The sequence below is a fragment of the Callithrix jacchus genome, chromosome 3 (genome assembly GCF_049354715.1).
Source record: "Callithrix jacchus isolate 240 chromosome 3, calJac240_pri, whole genome shotgun sequence".
NCBI classification, from domain to species: domain Eukaryota; kingdom Metazoa; phylum Chordata; class Mammalia; order Primates; family Cebidae; genus Callithrix; species Callithrix jacchus.
In genome coordinates this window covers 78,011,942-78,021,559 of record NC_133504.1, presented here as the reverse complement: position 1 = coordinate 78,021,559, position 9,618 = coordinate 78,011,942, and the positions used below count along the sequence as shown (strand labels likewise).

The 9,618-nt window shown below is 36.5% G+C and overlaps 1 pseudogene; it reads left to right on the top strand.

Moving 5' to 3' along the window:
* Positions 1-1,364: 1,364 nt before the first annotated feature.
* On the top strand, positions 1,365-1,468 carry LOC118152424 (U2 spliceosomal RNA; annotated as a pseudogene).
* Positions 1,469-9,618: the final 8,150 nt, after the last annotated feature.

The window sequence follows — 9,618 nt, the reverse complement described above, 5'->3', positions numbered from 1 at the left end:
CCTTAGACTCTTCATACTTGGACTCAGTTGAAAAGAAAAATTAAGAGGCAAACATCCTTTTTTCTTCCATAGAAAAAAAATGGCTCACAATCTTGTTTTGTTTGATCAGCTCCATGTTAAATAATTGTGTGAAATATTTTTCTTGAAACATCCTCTCTCTTCCACTACTATTTCCACAGCTCACTCTAACTGTTATTTTTTGCTTAAAAGTTATCAATGGAATTTAGACATCAAACCACCTTCAGCTTTGTTTCTCCAGTCTGGTTCTACAGGCTGCATAAATAATCCTCCAGAGTTGTAAGCCACAAAAATGACCCCTCACCAAACACACTTCCGTCCATTCCTATGTAAACTAAGGAAGTATATCATTCTTTTGCAGAATCTGTATCTATAGTATTAAAATAAAATAGGTTAATGACTTAATTCTTGTTCAATGATTCCTTGATTTTCTAGTGTTATTTGCAATATTCATTCCAGTGGCATGCTTGCTTTGTTGAAATAAAGTTGACACAATAACTATAACAATCTTTTAGTGCAAAATTTCAAATGTCCATTCTAGTAACTGAGACAATAGCGGTCAAAGTCACATCAGGAATTAAACATATCTTTCTCCATTTGCTCCCAGGAATGAAAGAGAGAGAATATGTCAGGCATCAGTTTGAAAGAGCCGTAATCCAGCAGTCTTTCTGTATTACCTCTCAGAGTAAGGAGCTTGCATATCTAAAGAGAGAAGTGAAGTTTAAGTACTGGAAAAAAGGAAAGTCTTTAGCCTTGGGAATGTGATAACCTGGGATCAGCTGAGAACCTGAGAAAGACAGGCCCAATCAGCCTTTGGATGAAGCAACATGACTGCTCTGCTGGAGGGAGAGACGAATTCTAATGAGATGTGAGCCAACCATCCAGGGAGCTTAGGTCATTGTGAGAAAAGGAAGTGCTCTTCTATTCTATTGGGAAATCAGAACGTGCCACTTTTTTGTCGTTGTTAATGCTCCCACTTTTCTATTGTATTAGATTTGTAATAAAAAAGTTGATTTAAAAGTTGATATACAAACCAGAAGTGTGCAAAAATATGAATATTTAACATTGATAGATTTAGCTATTAAAAAAATTAAAAAATATATTTGAATTTTAGAATTTAATGTTTACTGCACACAAGATGAAAGAGAAACTAAACTTTGTTACATTTTTACAAAATTATTTAACTTATTCAGTTTGGATTCACTATTTGTAAAGCGAAAAGAAACTCTTTTCTCCAAAATTTTAGTCCTTCACTGAGTGACTTCAGATAAGTGACTTGATTATTCCAGTTTCAGTTTTTTTATTCAGAAATTAAGAAATGTTGGTATATGTCTATTATTATTTAGATCATTTCTTGGCCTTTTGGCTAAGATCAAGTGTATTATTATTATAGAATATGTTCTCAGATAAAGAAAAAACTGAGAGTTTTCTCAGATTTTTCAGACTTTTATTGTAAAAACAAAACTGTATATGATTAACTTAATATTACCTTTTTGATGGACTCATTTGAAAAGAGTTATAAGGTACAATTTGAGGAGTTTTATGGGCTAATATTAAGGGTAGGCATACATTTTCTATTCTGAACTCTCTGGTATCTTTGTGGTACCCAGAATATGTAGTGAGGTAAATAGATTATCACCTTAAGAAACAGAAAAAGGAAAAAATAAAAAGAAATGCCTTCTATTTCTCAATGCTTACAAACTAAAAATGAAAAATTTATTCACACTTTTCAATAGAGGGGCAGTATGGTTTGACACATCAAATAGTATATAGTGGTAATGCCGAAGAGAAGCTTGAGGGCCTCTTTTAGTGTCCTGCCTCTTCCTACAGCCGCTCCACAAGATTTCATAATAATACTTTTTCCATCTAGACAATTGACATTTTCTCAATTACACAAAAGTTTTCTTTTGAAGCATTTCTATTTTCATTTATCTGTGAGTTATGGTCTAATTAAAAACAAGTAAGAAACGTTCCAGAACTTTCCCACCCACTACTTTCTGCTGCCCCTAAATTTTTCCATGTGAAAATGAGATTCCAGCAAATACTTCAATGATTACAGAAACATAAATTTGAGAGTTTATTGTCTTCGAAGAAAGCGAAAAGAATAGTGCCAGTGTATTATAAAGACTCATACTTTCATGCAAACAAACTCCTTAATGAAGGAAAAGGGATAAAGGTCATTTCTGGAGAACGGAAAGACTCAAATTAAATAGCTTTACAGTCCATGTTCCACAGATGTTGAGATGACGTCATATCATTATAACTAAGTTTTTATTCTCTCATTTTTATATGTGTGTTTCATAGAAAAGCTATACTAGAAAATAAGAAATGAGGGGGATTGTCTGTGGATTACTATTTTTTTTTTTAAATTTTCAAATTGGCTTGGGTTTTGAGAGTTTCTATCCCCCACTGACTTCTACACATCTAAACCTCACACATGCAGCCTGGCGAATATAGTAAGACACTGTCTCTAAAAAGAAAATTTTTTTTTATTTAGCCAGGGGTAGTGGTGCACACCTGTAGTCCTAGCTACTTGGGAAGCTGAGGCAGGAGGATTGCCTGAGTCCAGTGAGCCAGAACTGCACCACTGCACTCCAGCCACCATCACACCACTATCATCCAGCCTCATGTTAGAGTGAAACTCTGTCTCTAAGAAATAAAATAAATAAATAAATGAATATACAGCAAACTTCACACATATAAGGACTGGAGGAAGAGCAGAGTACATTTTCTGATTTCAGAGACTGGTAGATAGGAATAATTAGGCAGATATTTGCCTAAGGAAATACTTATTCTGTTTAAAAATTTCTTTTACAGTTATTGGGCAAGAAATCTTAGCATCCTCAGTTTCTGGGAGCTCAGAGAAAGGTAACAGCTGTAGCTGAATTTAAGTCTTTCAATTGTGTCTTTATTGTGAGAAATAAGGACACAATTGAAGTTGAAATGCCCGTCTGAGATTTCCCTTGAGATACATCTTTAGTTTCTGTTTCATCAAAAGCATATTAAAAAGTCACAACGTATAAAACATTGTAGTTTGGGATAGATAGAAGGAAGAATTAAACATGGCCTCTGGTTTAAAAGGAGACTAATCTGGTGAGGAGACTGATCGGGGAGAGTACACAATCAGATGTAGGGCATGAACAAAATAGAAGTTGTGGGAAAAATGCTGGAGGTGGCCTGAGTAGTCACGGCTGCAGCTTGTGGTTCTGATAGGTGAAACGTTATTGTTGGGGACGTCTTTTAATCCCTCTCCTTGTTGAGTGACCTAGGAGCTATACTGCCTAGGTCTGAGGCGGAGACTCGTAAATAAATCCCACCTGAATTGGGAATCAATAGCACCCATTAGTCTGCACAAATATCAAGTCTTTTTACAACATCTATTGTCTCAGTGGTTCTTAAATCTTGGAACAGTGTGTATCTTTTAGAAAATGTGAATAAACTAAGATCTTTTCTCATAGAAGAGGATAAAAAAACACATGAACAATTTCAAGGACTTCTTAAAGTCCTTAGGCAAATCATCTAATCAGTGTCTCAGTTTCTCAATCTCTAAAATGACAGTGATAATACCCGCTCCATTTAGTAGTCGTGAGGATTAAATGAGAGAATTATATAATGTATCTAGTACAGATCCCAGGGCAAATGTGCAATAAATGACAGCCCTTATTATATTCATTTTTTCTTTTTACTATGAGACTGTGCTGTTTCCTTAACTGTGACTAATCCTATCACAGAGACAAGGTTGGGAAGTCAAATAAGGGAATGGTCACCAAGGAAGGCAGATGAAATAGAGGGGATAGATGAGTTTCATGCCCAGCCATAAAATATGATAGAATAAGGAAACCGGGAACTTTACAGGAAGTTATGTGGAAAAATGACTAGGGGAATATGTAAAATAACTATGAAGATGCTGTTCCAACTATAGATATTTTGTGGATTTAATATAGTAATAATTAATTTCAAAATCAATGGCAAATGCACACTGATAGAGAACTTATTATATGCCAGATATTGTGCTTAGCTTGGGTGACATAGGTCACATTCTTTAATTATAATATAAAATAATATAGCCCAAAATACCTCATCTGAAATTCTAAAATAAAAAGTCTCTGAAAACTAACATTTTGCAATGATTGATTTAGTAGCAAAACCTGAACTGAACTGCCATAGGCTGTTTTTCATCTTTATCTTTCTCACTCAGCCTGAATATTCATGCATTTTGAGGCAGAAGTCTTAATGTCTGGTCATGGTGTTTTCTGTGACCTCATTGGGTATACTCCATAACGCTATGTGGACTCTAGCTCATGTGTAAAATGTGAAGGAGTCCAAATTTCAAAATTCACCTTGCTGCCAGAATTTCAGATAAGGTCGGGTAGGCCTTTGGAAATAGTAACATTTGTTGATCACTTGCTGTGTACCAGATTTTTGTTCAAGTCTTATGCTTATTTATTTTATCCTAATAATAATCTTCAGAGGAAAATACATTTATCATCGTTCCTGCTTTACAGTTGAGGCAACCGAGGCACAGAGAGGTCAGGGAACCCAGGGTTACCAGACAGTAACTCGGAAACATAGAATTTGAACCCAGGCCATTTGGGTCTGGGAAGCTTTTGCTGAAATACTATACATACTGTCTCATTAATGTTATTGTCATTGTTATTATTACTTCATAGCTGAAAATGCTGAGAATTAAAGATCCACTCATTTGGCCAAGATAAAGTGTCTATGTGATCTTGAGCAAGTTACTTAATCTCTCTGGGCCTCAGCTTTCCGTTCTGTAAAATGAGGGTAATGATAAGCTATACTACATTGTTGTGGGGACTAAATGAGTTTAAACAATGAGAGCAGTGCCTGACATACCTCATGTAATCTATACATCTTAGATCTTACTATCTTTTACAACTAGGCCATGTGGATGCTAGGAGAAAAGAGAAGAATATGATGGAAGGCAATCCTCATGCAAAGGATAGAAAAGGTAAAAAATAGTATTTTTCAGGTATTAAATCAGCGTTTTCTTTATTTTTTGTTCCTTAGTCCTTAGGTGTGTAGTGGCTGCCTGATTTGTTGAATCAATCATCTGGTGAATGGCATGTATTGATTCAGGGTGAGAGTAGATACAGAACAAACAGGTCTTTTATTCTTCTCTGAGTCCCCAGGCTGCCATTTTTTAATTGATTGCAAGACTGTAGTCATAAAGCCACTCTTTGTTAAAGAACAAATGAGTTTTATAAATCCCCCATATTTCCCTTTACATTCAAAAGTCTGGGCTTGGTTCTATCAAGTCTTAGAGTATTGTATTTACATGACACTAAGCATAAAGAGAACAGAGACTATTTTGCAGGGGAAGTTTCTTTATGACAAGAAAGGAGAATTCCCTTTCACCAAGAGAAATAGAATGTAGAAACTAGACAAAGAGAATGGGAGAGTTACAGGTATGAGTGACCTGACTCACCTATTTGGATACTAGTGCCCTTGGGAGAGAGAAGGAGGAATATGGTAAACCCTTTAGCAAAGCCCTGAATTGAGACTGGTGTTGGTACTATGTAGCTTCTAGGCAGAAGAGCAATGCCCAAGGAAATATTTGAAGGCCACCTGGAAGAATTCTGCATTCTGTGTCATGGTGAGAAAAATCAGCTGATGGCTGTCGGCTCACCCGAAAGGGTCACAGTTTCAGATAATCAATAGAACAGATAAAAGCCACTATGGGGACTTTAGAACTAGGGACCATGACAAGATCCAGAGGCATCCACAGATGATACCTTAAAAACATGAGACAGGACCAGACTAGTCAGACCTCAGAAGGTACTGGTGTAGGATATCCATGATGAGAGAGGGAAGGGAACATCTCAGCGTAAGACAGTACATGGACCAAAGGCCTCTCTCTTTGCTACCATGCTGACTGGGACCCCAATGTCAGTTATAGAGGAAAGAGAGTTAGGAGACACTCTGTAGTGGGGGAGAAACAGTTTAGACTAATTTATATTGACTGATTTCCTCCCCCATATAGTTTAAAATCAAAACAAGCTCAGTTATTATAATTTTGCTTGGTCAATTTTATTCATTTTTCTGGCTAGAAGAAGAAATTGGACTCCAGAGAATGTGAGATAAAATAATAAATTCTTTTTATTATTTTCACAGCTGAAGGTACATTTCAATATTACTTTCATATTTCAAAGGTATGACACGATTTTCTTTTTATTATTAATATACTTTTAGTTCTGGGACACATGTGCAGAACATGCAGTTTTGTTACATAGGTATATACATGCTATGGTAGTTTGCTGCACCCATCAACCCATCACCTACCTGCATCAGATATTTCTCCTAATGCTATCCCTGCCCTAGCCCCACATGCCCCAACAGGTCCTGGTGTGTGATGTTCCCTTCCCTGGGTCCATGTGTTCTCATTGTTCAACTCCCACTTATGAGTGAGAACATGCAGTGTTTGGTTTTCTGTTTCTGTGTTAGTTTGCTGAGAATTATAGTTTCTAGCTTCATCTGTGTCCCTATAAAGGACATGAACTCATCATTTTTTATGGCTGCCTAGTATTCCATGGTATATATGTGCCACATTTTCTTTATCCAGTCTATCATTGATGGGCATTTGGATTGGTTCCAAGTCTTTGCTATTGTGAATAGTGCTGTAATAAACATACAGGTACATGTGTCTTTATAGGAGAATAATTTATAATTCTTTGGATATACACCCAGTAATGGGAATCTGGGTCAAATGGTATTTTTGGTTCTACATCCTTGAGGAATTGCCACACTGTCTTCCCCAATAGTTGAACTAATTTCCACTCTCACCAAGAGTGTAAAAAAGAGCATTCCTGTTTCTCCACATCATCTCCAGCATCTGGTGTCTTCAGATTTTTTAGTGATTGCCATTCTAACTGGTGTGAGATGGTATGTTAACATGGTTTTGATTTGCATTTCTCTAATGACTAATGATTATGAGCATTTTTTCATATGTTTTTTGGCCGCATAAATGTCTTCTTTTGAGACGTGTCTATTCAAATCCTTTGCTCACTTTTTGATGGGGTTGTTTTTTTCTTTTTCTTTTTTTTTATTTTTATTTTGAGACAGAGTTTCCTTCCTTTCCAGGCTAGAGGACAGTGGCACAATCTTGGCTCACTGCAACCTCTGCCTACCAGGTTCAAGCAATTCTGCTGCCTCAGCCTCCCAAATACCTGGGACTACAGGTGCCTACCATCACGCCCACCTAATTTTTGTGTATTTAGTAGAGACAGGTTTTCACCATGTTGGCCAGGCTGGTCTCAAACTCCTGAACTCAGGTAATCCATCTGCCTCAGGTGCTGAGATTACAGGCATGAGCCACCATGCCTGGCCTGTTTTTTTCTTGTAAAATTATTTAAGTCTTTGTAGATTCTGGATATTAGCCCTTTGTCAAATGGATAGATTGCAAAATTTTTCTCCCATTCTGTGGATTGCCTGTTCATGCTGATGATAGTTTCTTTTGCTGTGCAGAAGCTCTTTAGTTTAATTAGACCCCATTTGTCAATTTTGGCTTCTGTCGCCATTACTTTTGGTGTTTTAGTCATGAAGTCTTTACCCATGCCTATGAGTATGACAGGATTTTCTAAACTGACTCCATTCTAAATTATGTCAGGGTTTGGCCAAAAGAGATAATGGGAGATACATAATCACCCTTCAACCATAAACAACTAGAAAACTAGATAAAGTTGAGGAAATAACTGTTTTTTGATACTTGATAGTAAATAGCATTAGATGGTGATCCTTGAGGAAAGAAAAACAAATGAGTTAAGCTGTACCTTTGCCCAGACTTTCTATTTTTTTTTTTTAGGGAGAGAAAACGGGAATGTGGCTTTATTCTAAAAATGGGTATTAATAATGGCCGATCAATATTTTGTGTATTTAAGGTGGAGAATGTATATTTTGTGTATTTAAAATGGAGAGCTCTATAAATATTTATTGAGTTTACTTGTTCTGGATCTGAGTTCAAGTCCTGGATGTCCTTATTAATTTTCTGTCTCGTTGAGTCTAAATCTCTTTATGAGTCTTATGTATCTGGGTGTTAGGATCGTTAGCTCTTATTGTTGCATCAATCCTTTTACCACTATATCTTTGTTGCTTTGAAATCTATTTTATCAGATGCGAGAATTGCAACTCCTGCTTTTTACTTATGTATTTATTTATTTATTTATTTTTGCTCTCCATTTGGTTGGTAAATCTTTCTCCATCCCTTTGTTTTAAGTCTTTGTGTATCTTTGGATGTGAAATGGGTCTGGATGTAGCATATCATTAGGTTTTGGCTGTATCTTTTGATTGGGGGATTTAGTTGACTTAAATTTAGGGTTAGTGCCATTTGATGTTAACTGGCTGTTTTATCCATTCGTTGATGTAAATTCTTCTTTATGTTGATGCTCTTTACTTTTTGGTATATTTTTAGAAAAGGTTGTTTCTTTCTATGTATAATGCTTCTTTCAGAAGCTCTTGTAAAGCTGGCCTGGTGGTAATAAAATCTCTGAGTATTTCCTTGTTCATAAAAGATTTTATTTTTCCTTCAGTTGTGAAGCTTAGTTTGGCAGGATATGAAATTATGGGCTGAAAGTTCTGTTCTTTAAGGATGCTGAATATTGGCCCCCACTCTCTTCTGGCTTGTAGGGTTTCTGCTGAGAGATCTGCTATAAGTCTAATAGGCTTCTCTTTGTGGGTAACCTGACCTTTCTCTCTGGCTGCCCTTAGTATTTTCTTCTTCATTTCAACCTCGGTGAATCTAATGATTACATGCCTTGGGGTTGCTCTTCTTGAAGAATATCTTTGTGGTGTTCTCTGTATTACCTGGGGTTGAATATTGTGCTGCTTTGCTAGATTAGGGAAGTTTTCCTGAATAATATCCTGAAGAGTATTTTCCAGCTTGGATTCATTCTCTTAGTCGTATTCAGGTACACCTATCAAATGTAAATTAGGTCTTTTCACATAGTCCCATATTTCTTGGAGACTTTGCTCATTCCTTTTTATCCAGACTTTCTACCTGGAGTTAATTTCCACTGCAGCATGCACAGGAAGAGGAATCCAAACAAAGCTTGGCGATGTCAGTGAGTTGAGAAGAGAGAAATTGGCATCTGCAGAAGCTAAGGCAATTAGGATTTGTGGAACAGACTACTGAGAAGGAAGATGTCACACAGAAAAAGTGTTCTAGGCAGCTTCATAGGAGTTCTGTTGAGTCTTTGGCTGAATATCAATCTACAAAGACGTCACTGGATGTGAGCAATCTCAGAGAGAGAAACAACTATGGAGGAGCTGTAAGTGGAACAATTCCTGCAGCTTACAAAGGTCTGGGAATCATCTGAATTCCCACAAGCCAAAATGAAGAGACTTTCATGAACATATGATGCATGTAGCAGAAACCCAGAAGAGCCTCGCCTTAAAAGTGAGGCTAAAAGAGCACTACAGTAAAGGTAAACTAAATCCACACTAAAGATATTACAAAATGCAGCACCCTAAAAGGTAAAACCAAAACTTACAGCATCCAGTAAAAAATTTCTGCATATGTGAAGAAGCAGGAAATTGGGAACGATATGCTGAAGAAAAGTCAGTCAATAGAATAAACCTAAAATT